The sequence below is a fragment of the Lonchura striata genome, chromosome 1 (genome assembly GCF_050655825.1).
Source record: "Lonchura striata isolate lonStrDom1 chromosome 1, ASM5065582v1, whole genome shotgun sequence".
NCBI classification, from domain to species: domain Eukaryota; kingdom Metazoa; phylum Chordata; class Aves; order Passeriformes; family Estrildidae; genus Lonchura; species Lonchura striata.
The window spans coordinates 10,328,693-10,348,308 of NC_140703.1; the positions used below are offsets into that span (position 1 = coordinate 10,328,693).

Here is a 19,616-nt window from a genome sequence, read left to right on the forward strand (position 1 = left end):
ACAGGATTCCTATCTGGTCTCCATGTCTCAAAGAACAGATATTACTTATTAGGTTTCTCCATCTGAAATTAATACTGATTGGAATAATGATACACAGCCATGCCATAAACTGCTATACCATAAATTATGAATAATTTGAAATAAATTATTCATCATTAGCAACTTATTTAAATCTGATACTTAAGAAATTCAATGTATCATTGTAGAAAAATCAAGAAATGATGCCTTTCTATAGAATTTATTGTATATGTGTAGATGTGTTGAGATAACAGTGCTATGATTTTAATCACACCATTAATGCATAAATTATTTTCATCAATCCTACATGAAGAAATCATGGTACAGGCAAAATCATAAACAGTGCTCTTGTGTGTGCTGGCATTACACTTAATTCTCTCAAATGCATCAATGCCAAGGGAAGACTAAAAAGAGGTAAATGGTTTTGGGGGGATGGATACTTGATTATCTTGAGAAGTAACAGCTGTAGAAAGAGTGGTATAAACAGGTGCCAAATTAGCTCCTTTTGGGTAGAAAAGGTGGAGGTGAGAGATAATTGCATTATCATTCAGTCTGAAGCTGCTGTTCCTATATTTTCAGCCAACACCAAGATAAAAGCTAGGTATGTGAGTTTTGCACAAGAAAATTCTCTGAAAAATATGCATGTTGTATACAAGTTCTTTAAACTGGACTGAATGATACAATAGTTTAAGCATATAAGTTGTTGAAACCTTCTTTTAATGAGGTTGCATTAAATACTTAGGCATGCTATCCTTTCATGGTAAATGCGAAAATAATTCCAACATCTGGGTTTTCTGTCTGGTAATTCAGCATTCTCCTTTATTTCATGAGATTTGACAAAATCCCAGAATGGGTTGAAGAGACCTTAGGGGGAATTCTGTTCCAAGCCCCCTGACATGGTCAGGGATACCTTCTCCAGACCAGTTTGCTCAGAGCTCCATCCAGCCTGGCCTTTGAACACTGCCAGGGATGAGGAGCCCACAACATCTGGGCAACCTGTTCACAGCAGTGTTGGAGCATTCATACAGTGAGACAACCACCTGCTGCACTAATAACTCTTCTTTCTGTATCCATCTTTTGTTCCTTATTCTTTTTAGTCTTTTATTTTGTTCTTTAGTCTTTGTGCCACTCTTGTGTAACACCTAAAATATTAGGGTTTGTCGTATATCTAACTGGGAATCTTGGGGCCAGTGGGAATATGAAAATAGCAGCAATCCATCTTGTTGTCCATTTAGATATGTGTTTGTGACAGTAGTAAAACATTGAAATAGTAGAAGATTCCTGACAATCATTGTCTCAAAGTCTGTTCCCAGAAATATTAATATAAAACTGTTTCTAGAGAATAGTTATCAACACTTCAATTTTAAATTGCATGAATTACAAGTGGGATTCAGCTTGGTTCTTTTTAGGATCTGGTATTATTGAGTAGATTTGCTAACAGCTTGAGTAGTTGATTGGGATGTATGGTTATTAAGTGAACAAATGGATTAGCTACAGAGTGGCTGTATGTGCTATAAAAGAGGATTGGGATTTAAAATCTTGATAAAAATGATTAAAAGATCTGTAAAAAATAGAATAAGACACAGCTATTAAGAATGAAGAGTGCACCTTATTTGTACTTTCATTATAATTTCTCTCAATCTGACTGCTTCATTTCTAGAGTCCCCTTGCAGTCCCCTGGTCACTTTTTAACCTGGCTAATGGGTCCCTTTCTCCTCAGGAGTACAGGTTTAGGAAAAGCATAGTTGGGGTCTTTGATTCCTCTGTAGTGTTTTCATTCACTTCTTTGTCTTGATTGCTGTTGCTACCCAGGACATTTTGCCAAGGGTGGGCTGTGGGAGTGCCACATGTGTCAAAATGTCAGATCACTGTATGGAGGAGCAGTACTCATTAGAAATAATTTCACTTCTGTTCAGAACTTCCAAGCTGAAACAGCCTTCTGCCAGATTTAGATTCTGTACCAGAGAGCACACAGAGTCCCAGAATGGGCAGGTTCGAAGGGACCGGAGAGGTTGATCTTGTCAAACCTCCCTGCTCAAGCAGGGTCATCCCAGAGCCCATGGCACAGGATTGCATCCAGAAACTTCTGGAGTATCTCCAGGGAGGGAGACTCCACAGCCTCTCTGGAAAATCTGTTCCAGTTCTCTGTCACTGCACAGATAAAAAAGCTCTTCCTCATCTTTGGGGGAACTTCCTGTGCCTCCATTTTTCCTATTGTCTCTTGGCCCATTGCTGGGCACCACTGAGTGGCACCTGGACCCTGCTGTGACACTGATAGATGGGGATGAGGTGTACTAAGAAATACCAGTTTAAAAAACTGACCATTAGAAGTGCTGTAGCAAATTCTTCTTTTTATGTAGAGGGGTGACTGACATGCAGTTTGTAACTCTTGAAATATTACTCCTTTCTCCTCAGTGGTTACAGGAAATAATTTTTCCTTTTTTTATAGTAAGCAAGGGGTAAGGAGTGTAGTGAACCCCAAAATATCCATGTTAAACATGAAGAACAGTTGGGTTTTTTTACTACCACTTTGAGGATGTTGAAGTTCTGCCAGTATAGGAGAATTTTAAGAAAAAGTTATGGTTGCCTCTGTCAGGAATAGGTTAGGCAGAGTTGCTCACTTCTTAAAGGAGAGAGACCAGCCAGAATATTCAGCAAGTTTTCACCCAGTGTTCTTCTTACCCCTTTATTTATGGGCTGATGTTCTGGTTTAAATTAGAGATTTAAATATGTTGGTTGTAGTTGAAGTGTATAAAATCATCATTCATTTTGCATTACGGTCAATGAAATTTTCCGCTGGAAAGATATATATGTTTTATACATGTGTGTGTTTGTGTAAATTTTTCCTTCTGTATTTCATTATGAAGGACCACAACAAGCAGCATAAATGAGTGGAAACATAATTCCCCTTTCGGTATTCACTAGCATAGAAGATAGTAATGCTTACCTAATGTTGTGCTAAAAAGCTTGAACTAGCTATAAAAAAAATTTAAAATCAAGGTGGTTTTAGGTTGGACTAACAAAATCCTTAAAGAAATAAAGAAATGAAGCAATGCAACAATGAACTGATCAAGAAAGAGAGAGTTTTAATTTTAGAATGTTGAAATCTATGATTTGGCAGTGCTAAAATAATGGATTTTAAGAATGCTAAATGGGACAAGAAAATCCCTGCCTGCTTTTACAGATTTGATACAAAGATTGAACTTCCTGTTCCAACCTACTGATTTTGAAGAGCAGCTAGTCAAGCTATGATCCAGTTTTTCTGTTCCAACAGGAGTGTGTTGAATTGACAATATCATAATTTTTGGTGGGGGGTTGGCTGCTTTGGCTACGTTCTGTGAGAGATGACACTGCTTGAACACCTCCTAGCATGACTCCTAATCAAAATTAATGGTTTGTGCATCCTTTATGTGAATGGATTATGATGAAATTATCCCAGTTCTATTTGCAAATAAAAGAGCAGCTGATTTTTAACATACTTCTTTAGCCAGCATGTCTCCTCCTGAACTCTGTTGGTGTATGGCAAAATCATATTGCTATGCACTGAAATTTATCCAGCTAATTTATCCAGCTATTTTTACCTAGGCAAATAATATCCATATTCTCAGGTCCAATCCCATACTTTTGTCAGGGTAGATTAATTTAATTAGTGTTATGTTCTTTTATGTCTTTGGCATGTGTTGCCTATAATATATTTTGTTTTTTTCATTCAGCCAATTACTCTTATTGAGTTGGTTGGTTTGTAATTTTCAGTTTTGCCTTATTGTTTGCCATGGATATTGTTTCCTTTTCCTGAACTCTTGAGTGGCTACAGTGACATCTCAGTTTCAATTATGGAAAATTGGTGGGTAGCCAGTAAAGCCAGAGAAGTGTTAAGAAAAAAGTGCAAATTTTGTTAAACAGAGAATTTCCATAGATTTTTATAATGATCAATTTTACATTATAAACATCAAGTCACCATTAGCAGAAGGATTGCCAAACAAGCATTAAAACTTTTGACAAAAGTATATCAGCCTCATGGCACTGAATCATCTCCTGATGGACACAGGGCCACATGACAGGTGAACCTGTAGAATGCTCTGATATTGCCTGGTTTGTGATTTTATAGCTGCTTAGTTCCTTGGTGAGTGTCAGCAAGAGACCTTTTTGCATGTCTTTTAAATGTGGAAATAGAATAATTAATTTACTTTCTTTGTCTGTTTGCTCAGTGACTCCTTCAGAGAAATAAATTTGGAAAGCATGACTTCCCTTTATGGAAGATACTTAGGCTTTTTCTTAATTATCATACCAATCTACATTATTTTATTTGGGCCATTCCTCATTCTTGGATCTTCCCTAAACCTATTAAAAGTTCCTATATGCTTGCTATCAAAGCAATTTAAGGGATAAGTTCCTGATTGAGTTAGTAGTTTGGATATTTTATCTCTGAGTTTTTAAAGACCTTAGGCAAATAATGATTAGTCACTGTACAACCTGTCAGTTTATTCTATGGGAATTGGTACTGATATTTTAATTTCAAAGAGTTCCTCAAACACATTCTTTTAAAAAAAGTAAAATTGATCACAAGCAGTCTTTGTGATAGGTCCAAATATGAGAAAATCTTTTAGCTTTCTTACTGTGTTCTATTTTATCTGCTCATTCTTCTATTTTTCTTTTAAATATCATCTGTTTGCCCACTGTACCAATGCTGTTTTCCTGAGAAAAATGGTTGCTTACTAATTTTCATGTCTTCTTCAAATCACTTTTCAATCCCTTTGGGCTAGCCTGGTGTTTACATTTAAGCTGTCAACATTTATAATCCTCTCTATTGCTTGATTTAGGCATAACTTCACCTTCTGCAAAATAGCCTTTTTACTTCCAAAAGCTTTCTTACCTGGCATTTTAGAGAGAGTGTCTCTTATCATCCTCATAAACCTTTTTGGACAGGTGAAATGCATTTCCATTGGGCCTCCAGTACAGTGTCTATAAATACACCCTTTGTGTCTGAATATTTCCATCTTTTAGATGGCTTTTTATCTTTTGAAGACAGCTGGGAATTTTTGTACTTTTTTTTTTTTTTAATTAAGCACCATTACAGTTTATTCTCTGTCCACCTGCTCCTGTAATCTGTGTATGATTTTGGTATCAGTATGAATACACATGCAACATCAGGCACAGAAACTAATCACAAAATTATAGTGGAATTTGCTTCATATACTGCAGTTTCCTCTAGTTTCTCAGAACAAAAATGAGTTTCAGGTTAGTGCTGAGAAATATCAGCATATCCAACACTACTCTGGCTGTGAAATTCCTTTTCCTGGAGTCCTGACTTGGAATTAAGCAGGAAATCTTAACATAATTTAAGAGAGTTGCCTTACATGCCTCAAGAAGAAAAGAAACAACATCCTAAAATGAAACTGTATTTTTATATTCCTTGGTTCTTTGGTGTTTTCCTTCACATTTATCTTTTTCAGTATGCAAAAGAATGTTTTGTTTCTCATACCACTTTCCTCACAAATTTCCTATGCTCTGTTCTTTAAGATAAGAATCTCTTCTCACCTGTGGTAGAGAGTTTACTTGAGCTTTTTTTTTATTTTGTTTTTTTTGGTATTTAATGCATTTCTGATTCCTTTTGAAAACAGTTATTTTTCTGTCCGAGTTCAAATTACTTTAAATGCTTGTTTGATCGGCTAATGATTTCCATGTTTCCATTGTTTCTACCAACACTCTTGGAAGTTTTACGAGTGTTTGGAAAGATCTTGCACAACAGGGAATGATCAAAACTCAAAGTCATGCCATGAGAAATAGCACAACGTAGTAGAAATGTGCCAAATTGCCCAGAAGTAATTTAGATGGCTGGCAAACAGGGTCGCCTGCTGGTTTGTGAGCAGTGTAAGCAATTTGCCACTCAACTCTCCCCTATTTGCTTCAATAAATTGTAGGGTACTTAGTACCCTACAATCTGTTATCTATCTGTCTGTACTTCTCTGCACTGTCAGTGTCTGACACTGGCTTTGCTTTATGTTGTTTGTGTCTGTCTTTCACTCTCAGCTTGATGGAAAACCTTTATAAAAAAGGTGTGTGGCATTTGGGGGGCTGGGATCCAAGAGTTGGTACATCATAGGGCATCTGTGCAGTCTAATCTAAAAAATATAGTATAAAGGAGCAAAAAAATGAAGCTAGAGCGTCTAAGATGTAGTTCAGCAAGAGTAGATGAAAATGAACCAACAATAAGTTCCCATGATGCAACTAGGAAGAGTATTCAAGCAATAATTGAACAACCAAATGGGAATCACATCTGTGCAATACAAAGATAATTTAACACTGTTGGTCAGTCATTCTCATGCTAGAATGGCAACCTTTAAATGGAAGAGCAACAGTTTGGGGGTTTTGATTAAAGGAGAACAGAAGTTGTTAACATGGTGGATATGTAGGAGGAAGAAAGGAAAAATTCTGAGCTTTTTTATTTTTTTTAATGTTCATGTTTTCCCATTACTTCTCTTTTCTGTGGGTGTTGTCTGAGTTTAGCACAGACCCTGCACCAAAAAAGATGGATACTGCTGCTTGCAGAGTACTGGAAGGGAATGAGGTTCCTAGAGGAATTCATTATTGTGGCCAAGGATTATGAAGTCAGAGCCTTTGTTTTCCTGTGAAGAGTGAAACAAATCTGTCCTTAGATATTTAAACGCACCAATGCACAGTCTGGACAGTACTTTCAATATTGGATTCTTACTAACTGTTACTTATTTACGATTTGTTGTTTGTGAAGTGGTTGATATGAAGGTTTATGATCCTTGCTTCTGCAACATTTTGAGGACACACAGTATGTAACACAGGAATATTTTTCTGTGAATACATTAATTTTTCTATACAATTGATTACAAATGTGAAATAAGTTAACATGACTGCATATTTTACAATACATTGACTTTGTTTCGAAAAATTTTGTTGAGATATCCAAAGACCTTGAGTGAAAAGGAGTGGTTTTTTTTCTTAACAACCTACCATTGCCACAAAATGGTGCTGTGTTAGGAACAAGAAGTTGTGTGAGAAACAGCTGCTTGACTAGGAATCAGTAGTACTTGATGTCAAGTGAGCAACCAAAATTCTAAAAGCCCTCATAATATATAGCTATGTTTAAATAATAATAAAAGCACCTAAAAATTGTTTGGAAAAAAAACAAGCAAAAAACTACATCTGTTTTGGTTTTTTTTTTAGGAAGTTAATACATAAAGGATGATTTTATTCCAATATTCAAATAGAAATAGGTAGTGAATACACACATTTATTGGACATGCACAGAAGAATGACATTGCAACATGAAAATAATTTCTTGTTGTAAACTTAATTCTGAGAGAGGTAGCTTTGGCTGTTACAAAATAATATGTGATACAAGTTGGAAAATAGCATGTCTTAAAATGAGGGGCTCTGCAGTAAAGAGGGAAGTTTTGAGGGAATGAGAACGAGGATCTGGGTGTAACCCTGGTCAGGAGTGCTGACAGCAGGGCAAGAGAGGAGCTGTTTTTCCTCTTCCCAGCTGTGGTGAGGCACATCTGGAGTGCTGTGTCGAGAGCTGGGCTCCCAGTAGGAGAGACAGGGAGGTACTGGAGTGAGCCCAGGGAAGGACAACAAAGGTGGCTGAAGAACAGGAACATCTGTCCTACAAGGAGAGGCTGAGAGAGCTGGGTCTGCTCAGCCTGGAGCAGAGAAGGCTAATACACTGATGTTACTATGAGATCCATATGACAAAAAACCATTTGTGCTTCCTCTGCTTTCCCTATTTTTAGTGATACATAAAAATTGAGAAGATGCTATTGTCTTATTGTTAGGTGGATTTTTTGTATTTGATTTTAGATAACAGGCACAAATCATTAGTGAGAAAAACTGCTGCAGGATAATTAGAAAAATTTTTCTCTTTCAAATACTGCTTCCTCTGCCTTTCACTTTTTCTGTGAATAAGAGACCATTGTCTCATTTGCAGCCTCCCATCTCATTGTTGGGCTCTCCTAATGAAACTGGAATTTCTGCAGGAACCCAGGATATGACTAACAAGAGATTCACTGTGCAATAAGATTTCCAGTTTGAGTTCTGGACATCTCTTCAAGGACTCTCTTGACAACTGTAAAGTTCTTTAAATAAATATTGACATGCCAGTCTGAAAAGTAATGAAGTCGCTTTTCTTCCTGCAATATGAAGCAGTAAAAGAGATGTGTGGATTTTTTTTTTTTTTGGTTATATTAATAGCTGGAATTGAAGATAAAACAATGGGTAGTTTGGTTATACAAGGATTTTAAAATGCATTACTTTTCTATTATTGGCAACTTGGAATCTAGGTTTGCAATTATCTGGAACTGTAAATTATTTAAAATCAATATGTCGATACCTTGAGTGATATGTGTTTCATATGGGGCTAGACATTTATTTATGACTATAATTCCTTTTTATTGGTCTAGTAAATGTAGCTATTTAGAAGATAGTTCCAGATGATCATAATTTTAATAGGACATAGATATTACTGAAAATTATAGATGGCAGCAGCCCAGCATTCCTTCTATTTCTTAAATCATACGTGTATATATGCTGTAAAAGACTTGAATGGATTCTACTGCAGAATAACTTATAGCCTCCCCTGGAATGCAAAAATGGTTTTGCTTTAGTTTGTTTTCATTATTCAAGAAATTGAATATAAGAGCAGCATAGTAAATATATAAATGTGCTTATTTACAAATGTTGGGGTATCATTTTGAATACAGAAGAATACTGAAAAAGTTGGATTATTATCTTCAAAACATTTGTGAAAATGTTTTTTCTCTTTACAAGATTGTGTTTTAGACCATTGAAACTGTATCATCTGAAATACAAATGTCCAGATGTTTGGGACAGATTTTTAGTTTAACTGAAAATTTGGGTTTGCCCTCAAAAAATAGAACAGATGAGAAATACCAGGCTCTTCACTTTTTTACTGTTCCTTTCTATGTCTTTTTATTGTGTGTTGCTACAATTATAGCATTGGACATACAGCTGACTTGATGCTTATCAGGTTTGTGCTCTTGCTCTGCAAGGAGAGGAAATCTTGGCTAATAATGTGATCATTTCCTATATTGTTTTTAGCAATGAAAGGATGCAGAAGACAGTGCTAGAATTTAGGTGTATTAATGCCACTCGATGTATGTGGAAATGTTTTGTGTTACAGCAATTCCCACAATTCCAGATTTTGCATCTATTCTTTGAATTCCAGCAGAGCAGAGTGCTCTCCTCAAGTCTGACAGAAGAGAGCTCTGCTTCTGACAGAATGCCTTCTCATTATTGCTTCAGGTGATCCTCCTAGTGAGGCTCCTCAACTCTATTTTTATTTTTCCTCAAGGAAATTAAACTTCAAATAAATGAAACTTCTTATCAAGTTCAATTTCTCTTCATGGTCTGATCTTTGTTGTCCTTGTCCAGAAACTTGTTTGTTTAAAGTGATGGAGAAATACAGACCTGAGAATAACTCATAAATAACCCATAAGAGAAGTTTTCATTGAGTTTATCCAATACATTTGAGGAATATCTTATCTCTCATAAATCAAAATTCTTTCAGCATTTTTTGTGGAGAGTTCAAGGCCTCATCTTCAAAGTTTGAATCATATATTTATTGTAGAAAATAAAAGGATGACCAGGGATGTATTGGTGTAGAAAGTATAAATCCTTTTCCTTTTTCTTAAATAGTAATTTAGGAATTATTGCAATATTCTTCCCAAGGGAATAAGTTTCTTTTTCTGTTTTTCATTTCTGAATGTGCATATGTTCTTAAGTTGGCAAAGGTATGCTAGGAGGAAGTGGTGGCTTTTCTATTTTTAAATGAAAGCTAATTTTGAAAAGTACTTTGGTACTTACTTTTTGGTACTTCTTTTTGTAGGGACTTTCTGTATATAATCAACATACCTATGGTCTTTTTTTGTATAAAGGAAAATTTCTCAAATTCTGTATTTTATCAAGGATGTGTTTTTAATAATTCTGATGTAATTCCATCAAATTTCTATGTAAGGCCCAGAAAATTAACAGGAATTGCACAGGTGTAAGCACTAAATGTTTAAACTTCTAAATATTGCATTGCTGTAATAGCCAATTAGACCTAAAGTTATTAATATCTCTCTGAAACTTTAAAAGGGAATTTTCCTTAAAAACTGGTTGTAATCATTCACTTTCAGACCCTACATGTAGTCTAGCCATTTGAGAGTGCAGTTCTGCAGAAACACATTAACTTCAGTATGCAGTATTGACTTCTGGAGTCAATGGAGAGGGCCAGAGTGAGGGGAATTGGGTTGGAAGATCTGTGTCTCAAGGGACAGCACTTCTTTTGATCTTTTAGGCACATACCACATCTTTTCTATCCTACTGCAGCAAAACTGCCTGATGGCAGCAGTGGGAAGTGTGTTGGCAGCAGTAATTTCCCCTGAAGACTGTTAAGGATGAGGAGAAAATTTGTTAAAAAAAAAAAAAAAGGGTGAGGGAGGGAACAGAAACAACTTTAAAGAAGGACCATTAATTCCCACATTCTGGTCAAAACTCAGAACGGGATCAAATGTTCAGCTATGTAGAACAAAGAAAAATAATTAATTTCTGTTCTCATGGTAGATTTGCTCTTTCTTCCTGAAGTTTTGCTGTTGCACTACTGCAGCTACTTCTTACCATGGTAAAGGAGGTGATGGACTCCAGCAGTGGGCACTCACCCACCTGGAGACCACACCACCATTCTAACCCAACAGTAAGTGCATGAACTCTGATTTCAAATAATAAAAAAGTAAGAAAGGTAAAATGAGGCATATTTTGTGTTCAAACCCTTAAATTCTTGAAATTTTGTAATAATAGATTGTATGGACACCTCCTAACACTTGAAAAAAAGCAGATGGGCAGTTTCACTGATGTCTTCAAACCAAGCTCCTGCTCTGAACAGTCACCCCAAATCTGCCTTGTAATTCTTTTGACATTTCAAAATGGGAAAACACCAATATTCAGTTCATAACTCTCTTAATTGTATGGCTTTTTCTTTAAACTGAATTTCCCTATTGTGGTACCACCATACAGTCCATTTCACTTTAGATTTCCAGCAAGCAGAGTGCACAGAATATGGAGTGGGATGGTTTTATGAGCAGCACATTGAGAGCAATTAACACTGGAATTGAATCTACATCAGGATAACAACAGGCAATAATACTATTTAACAACTGTTAAATGGTGTTAATGGCTAAGTGGAGACCACAAGCCCGACAGATTAGGATGCAGTGAAATTCGGCAGGCATGTAAATTAACAAAAACCAAATGGATAATTTAGAAATTATATACCAATGAAAAACTGCAAATTATTTTAGAATGCTCTCATTACCTAAGTTTTTTTTTTGTTAGTGAAAACACTGGTGAGGTAAGGAAGGTCATTTTGCTAGAGGCTTTTTAAATTGGAAAAAATCCATTTGGTTTAAGTGTTTTTGAAAGTGATGTTTACATGCATTCTGTTCCTATTCTTTTTTAATGGCCTAGTTTTCTGAGCTGATAACTGTTATTTTGGTGTGTTGTGCAGAATTTATCTGGACTTAACTGGATACGGGAACCTGGAGGACAATAGCAGACAGTCAAGTAGCCAAATGCTGAGTCCTGGAGTAGAAGCAGTTTGAAATTTATAGTATTTTGGAAATGAAATACTCTGTGGGAAGTTTAATGTACTAAAAACTTTTCTTTTTAAGTTGACCTAGCTTAATAGAGTGAGTTGCATTTTCAGTCCCATTATAGAGTTTAAAATCTATCTAAAGCTTAAAATTTCGCTGTGAAGTCTGTTTCACTGTTCAAAAGACTGCAGTGACCAAATTTTAGCATAGTACTCAAGTTTCTCTTGATTTCTACCTATTCTGCAAGCTGCTCCAATTTATTTAGCATTTACCTCAGCATTCAGAAAAGGCAAATCAATACTTTCCCTAAATTTCTTTCTAAATGGAGCTTTTCTGAAGGCACTTCAATTTACTCTGTGGGAAGAGGAAAAGTTGAACTGGCTCTTTGGACTAGAGCTGCGTAGATGTGAGGATGTGGTCCCGGTCTCTCAGATGTTGCACTGAGGATGGGATGCCAGTGGCTCTGGTGGGACTGGCCACAAGCCTATTGCCACTGTTCCATCCATCCTGTGTAAGGGCTACTCCTGTCACCTCAGTCCTGGCATTCCTGAGTGCCCAGCACACACTGCTCCAGTCCAGGTACTCACAACTCTCCTTCTACAGCTTTGTGTAATAGAAGCAGTGACAGATATAGAATTGCCAGAGCTCACCCTAGGTCAAGTGTGGCTCCGTGTGGTGGTAAAGTCTCTCCTCCAACCCGTCCTTTCAAAAAAAAGCTCAGAAGTCTTCTGTTGTTCGGTCTCAAGGTAGTTTATTGAAAGTTATCTAAAAGATTTTCTTCTCGGGCTGCTGTGGTTTGCTCACAGCTCAGGCAGAGGCACACACACACCCTGACATCCTCTCTGACCCCGACTGCTTCTGCTCTCCCCGCCCAGGGCTGCTGCTGTCTTTTATATGGTACATTACGTGTTACATGGTTACAGTTTTTCCCCAATGCCTATTACCTATATTAAATGGTGCTTTTCTACTCTAAACCAACCTGTGAGTGCCAACATCACCAAGAACATGGAGGTGAGGAAGGACAGGGAAGGCCCAAATCCCTCCATCTTAAAACTTCTGACCCCCATGTACAAAACCAAAAACCCCCTGTACAGCACTCAAAAATTATTCCCTTTACTTTGTGACTACTTCTACTGTAACATCTAAACTTTTGTGACTTCTTGTTCTTCCTGCAAGGTTGGTAAATCATTCCATGGTTCAAATCCAAAATCACAGCTGTTTGCAGCTGCCTGCCAGGGTCTCAAATGCTTCTGACCTGGACCCGGAACATCCAAAAATGTCTGAGGGACATTTTGAGTTCTGACATAGAATAAATAAAATATGGGTGCTTTTATTACAGTAAAAATATCTGCTTGCAGATTTTCTTATGATGCTGTCAGGTTTCAAGACATTTGTTTTGGAAATACAGTTGCAGTGCGATATATTATATTAGGCTATTTAACTTTTTTTTTATACATATAGATGTCCACACCCAATTTTGTGCTACTGCTAAAATCTTTGTGCAATTAGTTTTAGAATTTGGCCACAGGGATTTTGCTGAAATTGGCTATTTCAGGCAGCATTCTGATAGTTAATTATCCATTTAGTGTGGGCCAAATCCTAAAAGATCTTCAATTGCCTTTGAATGGCAAGTCCCTTAGGAGCGAGTGAATGGTGGTGGGTTATCAGCCCAGATAGATGTGAAGAGAATAATGGAGGGTGTGAATGATTCATTAAAAATATAACTTCTTATGTTATCTTGACACACACAGTAACCTGCTCAGTCTAGGCCTCACTCTCCATCTGTTAATTCCATGTTATTAAGGTTTTGATTTCTTGAGAAAACAGATGGCTATCAACTAAAACAGGTGTTCACATTGCACTTTTTAAAGTTTAAATGCTGAACAGGTATAATTCGGAAGTTTGCTCTAGTACAAAGGGAATTAGTGCTTTGAAAGATGTGTGAGTGGAGAATAATTTATAGGGAGGAGGGTCAAGTAATTCACTAGGAGTGCACCTACAACAATTAGCTGTGAACCTTTGCCATTATAGAACACAAGGAGAGATGACAACAGAAAAATTTAAAGGGACATTGCTTGTTCTGAACCCATGTCCTGTATCTCTTGTTGAGAATATGCACCATGAAAATGTGAACCCAATGCATTGCAGTAAGTGAAAGAGAGGACATAGGAATTTGTTGTTGTTCAGTGATTCTTCCAGAATTTTTGGGTGACTCAGTGCACTGCTGCCTTGTTAGAATACAAAAACATAGAACTAGACTTCCTCTGGACAAAAGGAAATCTAATTCAAGTTTTCAAATTTGTTGTTCCAGTAAACAATTGTAAAAATATCTCAAATTCTGAAAAAGAAAAATTTTAGGTAAAATCAGGTGGATTATGTCTAATGTCGTAGAATGGCATAGCATTACCTGTGAAACTAAGCTCTGCAGTTTCCCTGTCCCATTTTTCATCCAGTTTTGTATTGATAGTAATACAAAAAAGTGTGGTTAAATAATGCAACAAGGTTGAGCTATTCTCACATGCATGCAATTTTCTTTACACTTCTTATCAAAGATTCAAGAAGCCCCTACTCTTGTGTAATCTCATGGTGAGTGTCCTATTATTTTTATTATCTATATTTCAGCATATAAAGTAGCATTCCGTGAAAAGGTAAATAATTTAAATAAACTTACACCAATTGAAGGAACAACACAGATTTCTGAGGCAAAATCTTTGCTCATTTGTTCATTTATTAATTAGACAGAGGAATCTCTATGCAAGTTCTAAAATATGTTAAATGGCACTCTGATTTACTCTCCTGTGTGGGCTCTGCCACCTTGTGACAATCAGCAAGGGTAGAAGGATCAGTGGGTTACAAAATCTCTGACCCCTCTTTCTTCCTGTGTTGATGTGCTCTGAATGATGGAGAGGACGCAGTAAATTGAAAAAAAAATCCTTGACTCTCCTTAATTTCCTTTTAGAAGCACTTTCAGAGTACAGGGTGACATTGCTTTCTACCTTCTGTGACCATGTGTGTTTTTCCCTTGAGAGCAGAGTGAAGCAGAGTACTGGCAAGGATGTTATTGATCCACAAATACAGGAGGCAGAGCAGTACAGTTGGGTGCTACAGATTGCTTCTTTCTAATCTAAGTTTCCAGTCTGTAAGGATGGGGTGCTGTTGAGCTGATGGAGATGTGTGTCAGCTTGGAATGGAGCTGCTACTCTGAATATGAATATGCACACATTTATTCATGTTCTGCATGGAGAACAAACACTGGTTAGCCAAGGTACTGGGAAACATGGAACAGGAGAAGTTATTTACAATCTGCTTAATCCCATAGAAAATCTTTTACCTTCTGTTTGAACATGTGTAGGTAAGAGTAACGAAATGTTGTTATTCAAAGAGCTATTGAAGATTTGCAATGTTGATCTACTATTAACACTTCTTTTCTAGATTTTACCATTATTATTAGACTTTAATCCATCCACTGGCTCATGTAGAGTGTGGCTACATTAGCAGTTGGGTTTGCTGAAAGGTGCAAATTTGCTTTGTTCCTGACCTTGGAGCCTTGCAGCCCTCAGCTGTGCGCAGTCTGAGTGCACTCGAGGTGCATTTCCTTCAGGTGGAAAAAGGGTAAAATGAGCACTCTGAACAAGAGCATTTTGCAGCTGGAGCACACTTCATTTCCAGAACAGACAAAAAGTGGCCCTGTCATCAGGGCATGATGGAGGAAACTGAAGCTCTCTCCTCTCCCCTTTGTACCAAAACAAAGATGTTCAGCAGGGGTGCTGACACAGTCACGCTGTGAACCTGGCTCAGTTCAGAGAGGAGTGTGCAGGAAAGAGATTATATGGCATGTTTATATTATATTGAAGCCAAAAAGCTCTTCCCCACTTAAAAAGCTACTTTAGTCTGTTGATGAGGCCATACTAAAATGTCTTGGAGCCAAAGGGATCCTTAGAAAATTCTTTGTGCAATTGTATAGATTCCATAGTTTGCAGATGGATTTCATTACCCTAGTTTCTGGAAATATGTTTCTTGTTTTCTTTTACTTTAAGAATGGGATTAATGTAAATTTAATATTCTAGATATTGCTACGTAGTGAAAGTATAGAGCTGAAGGAAAACAGGGTTTGGGAATTATTGTGCTCTAGTTGTTTTCCAAATGAGTTGTTTTCTTGTGAGCCACGACAATAGTTGGATACAAGGGGAAGGAAACATAGAAAATCTATTACTCCTCTAGTCAGCTGCACAATGGGATTACGTGCACAGGAGCAAATGCCTTTCAGTTGTTGAGTGATGCAGCTGATGTTTCCTATTAAGAACAAAAAGACTTCATCTAAGAGGCCAATGCACTTTTTCATAGGTCAAAGGGAATTTCCCACAGCACAATCAGAGCAAAATCCATTTTCAAAGGACTTATGGAGTCATGCTAAGAGAAGCATTTGTTGATATTAACCAAGAATTTTTGGCTCAGTTGACCAGAAACAGGGGAGCTGGCTAATTCTGTACATGCTGAGTCAAATTTCCAGCTGGTATAAATCAGGGCTTCCCTACTGGCATTTGGTGCTCAAGGATGGGGTGTGCCCTGCTGGAAGGGCCCTCCTCCCTTCTGCTGGTGTTTGCCCTATTAGTTGTGGCTTCAAATGAATTTCAGGCATGCTTTTAATCTGCCAGAGTGCTGAAGGATGGGCTAGATGGAGATGACTTTTTATGTTTTTATAATATTTTTAGTCACAGAGCCAAAGATATATTTGTGCAGCTCACTGAGTTTTTGATATTGTGCTTTTATTGTCACACTAATGACCACAACAGGGTGGGTGTTAGTAAGCTACTAACAGATGTTTTAGGGATGATTATTTCTTGAATAAAATATATACTACACAAAGGATAAGATTTTATTTAGCTCTTGTGTCCAAGAAGCATCATGCTTATACTGGCTGCCATTCCATGCAATGCTGGATACAGAACTACTTAGACCAGAAAAGCATTTCTAATTTCTGCCACCCACTGCTCTTGCTGCACCCCCCCGCCCCCCCCCAAGTTTATCTGGGGTGAAGAGGAGAAGCACAAGTGGGATATGGAGCTGGCTGAGCAGGTAGCTGGATCCCAGACTCCTTTGGCACAGCTGGCATGAGCAGGGTGACTTCTGGCTTGCTGCCCTTGCTTTCCTCTCTTTTCAGGAATTTGTGTGTATTTGTGTTCTTTCTCTTTTTTTCCCCCTCCTTAATTAGTATCTATGCTTTGCTTCAGTACCTGCTGATAATCGGAGAACAAATGAGCCAGAAATAAGTATTGATTTTCTTTTCAGCTGTTATGGGGATTTATGAAGGATAGTCCTGAAAAAAATACTGGATAAAAATTTGAAGGAACAGGGTTAAATGCAGTCCCTGGTTGTCACTCTGCATGCAAACTGAAGTATTTTGGATGACTCAAGGCTGCAGTTCTGCAACACAGTGACAGGAAAGTGAGGAGAAGGAAAAGATGAAGTTAGAAGAGAAGAAATTGAGATGAAACGTAAAGCCAGTTCAGTGCTCTAAACAGCCTCTGTGCTTCACTCATGCTAATAGAAATATGGTGTGAAATTTAACTATATCCTGTTTTACTCTCATCTAAAATATTTTTTGCAGTTCATTACAGTGATTACCCTTTGATGTTACTGAGCAGTGTATGTGTAAGAAGTATGTACAAGAATTCTCCGCTCTAAAAATTAGAGATGGTCAGTAATTAACATAATTTGACAGCTTCACAGTATGCCTGTCTTAAAATGTATTGATGATTTTTTTTTTTTAATGTTCTTAGTTCCACTTAGTTTACATGCTAAATCTACAGAAAGGAAGGTGTCTTTACATTAGATATTTTCTATTGGGGTAAATCCCTTGTACTAGGAATCAAAAATTGGCATTGTGGGGGAAGGGGCCACTTATCTTCCCCCTTTTCCTCAGAAGCATTGAAGTGGCTGACACAGAAAATTGCATCTAGGAATGTTGAATCAAGGCAGTGTAAACAAAAAAAAAGTTCTTGTTAATTTATTTGAGTGCTTCAGTGAAATAAATGATCATACTCTTGCTTAACATTTGTAGTATAAAGACTAAACTTGTTGGAATAATCCCATATATATATTACCAAATGTATTTTTTCTACAGTGAAGCTGTCTTAGGAGTCCTTGACTAATGTTTTGAACTTTTTTTTTTTAAATAATAAAATAAAACAGGGATTTAGTTCAGATTTAAAGATAATGAATTGCCTTAAATAAATTGCCTTCATGCTAGGGGAAGTAGTGGGTTGGGGCTCCAACTATAAGAATGTAATATAGGTCAATTAATATGAGATTTTTTTTTCCCCTACTGGACTTATGATTCATTCTTTAAGTAGAATTTGGGAAGAAAAGAGTATCAGTTTTATTTCTTATGTTCTGCTTTCAGTTAGTATAACAAGCCAGTACAGATTTTTTTATCTCCTCTGTCTTTAGGAAACTAAATAATTGTTTGCATTTTACTTCACTGTATTTAATTAACTTGATAAAACATTCTGTGATAACTGCACAATAAAATAATGAGAAGTATTTATTATATTATTTTGTGTAATTTCAAGCTTTAATACCTTCTTAGTTTATGTTAAATAGAAAGAAATGGAAATCATAACCATGGTTCATAGAATGAATCAAAGAGTAAGGATAATAGCAAAATTATATCAGTGTTTTTCCCAGAGCTTGTCAGCATATGTTGGAACATTTATGAGGGTAAAATATATGTCAATTTAAAAAAATAAAAATAATTTGAATATAATATTTTGTCTGTAGCTTATTATGCAGCATTGATCATTATAAACTTAACTTATATTTTTAAATGGTCATAGTACCCTTAGGAAAGCGAGACAAATTCAAAGATGATCTAAATGCTCTGTGTTTGAATCTGGAAGTGATTCTGAAGTGCAGTGCTTAACAGGTGATTTACATTTTTAGAAAAGCAGTTGGAAGTTATCCCTTATAAATACTGAAGTTAGGTGCAATTGTAGAAAGTGGAAGGAACCTCCAACATTTTTTAAGGAGAGGAAACAGCAAATCCTGGGCCCTCCAGGCAGCTCTGTATTGTTATGCATATACAGAAAGTCACAAATTGCTTGTGAGGTGACTCCTCTCTCTCAAAAGCTAGTAGAAGATAGGATGAGTTAATAATAAGTTTTGCAAATATGTGAAATTTCAGACACAGTGGCTAGTGCCCTGAAAGCCACTGGGGATGTTCTGTGCTTAAATGTAAGCCATGGAGTAACTACACAGATATGGAAAGAGCTAATATTGCAAAGTACATAATGTAATATCTCCAAATGTAAGTGATGTTTGTTTTCTCTTTAAATAATTTATTTAAATCCTGGTGGAATTATACAATTGTATAATTTTTAAACATAAGAAGCTGGTGTCAAATTTTAAGTCTATCAAGATGTGATGCAGGATGCCCGATGGTTTCTTATGCTTTAGTGGAAAACACTGCAAAATGAGCGATGAGTCAAATCAGGCTGTTGACGGCTACTCTCCTTTTGCAAGCACTCTGTCTTTAGATCTGTCAATAAAAATAAAATTGCCTTGGTAACTCATGGTGTGGAAGAAAGGCAAATGTTATGATGACATAGCTGCTAAAGCAAGATTTGAGACTTCTTCTGAAAGTACAGATCTAGGAAATGCCTGCAATGCAGTTAGAAAAGGTGTGTTATGCCAAATTCCATGAGCTGTTAAAATGTTCTGACCCCAATGGTAGATCAAAAAAGATGCTCACTCCATCAGAAATACAGTTAACTGAATAGTCAACTTTGCTCCATATTAAGTTTGCATATGTAAAATTAAGTCCCTTTGACAGCAAAGCTGTTTTTTGAGAAGAACATTACAAGCTGTAGACCCTGTGTTTTGGCTGGGCCCCAGGGCATTAGTTAGTGATAGAATGGAGCTGAATTAGCAATGTCTCATCCTAACCCAGTACTGCAGCCCAGGAAATCTGCCCATAAA

The 19,616-nt window shown here is 36.8% G+C and overlaps 1 protein-coding gene across 1 annotated transcript in view; it reads left to right on the forward strand.

Moving 5' to 3' along the window:
- Nucleotides 1–19,616, forward strand: part of ROBO2 (roundabout guidance receptor 2) — a 1,020,426-nt gene that overhangs the window by 104,499 nt on the left and 896,311 nt on the right. The window lies entirely within an intron of this gene.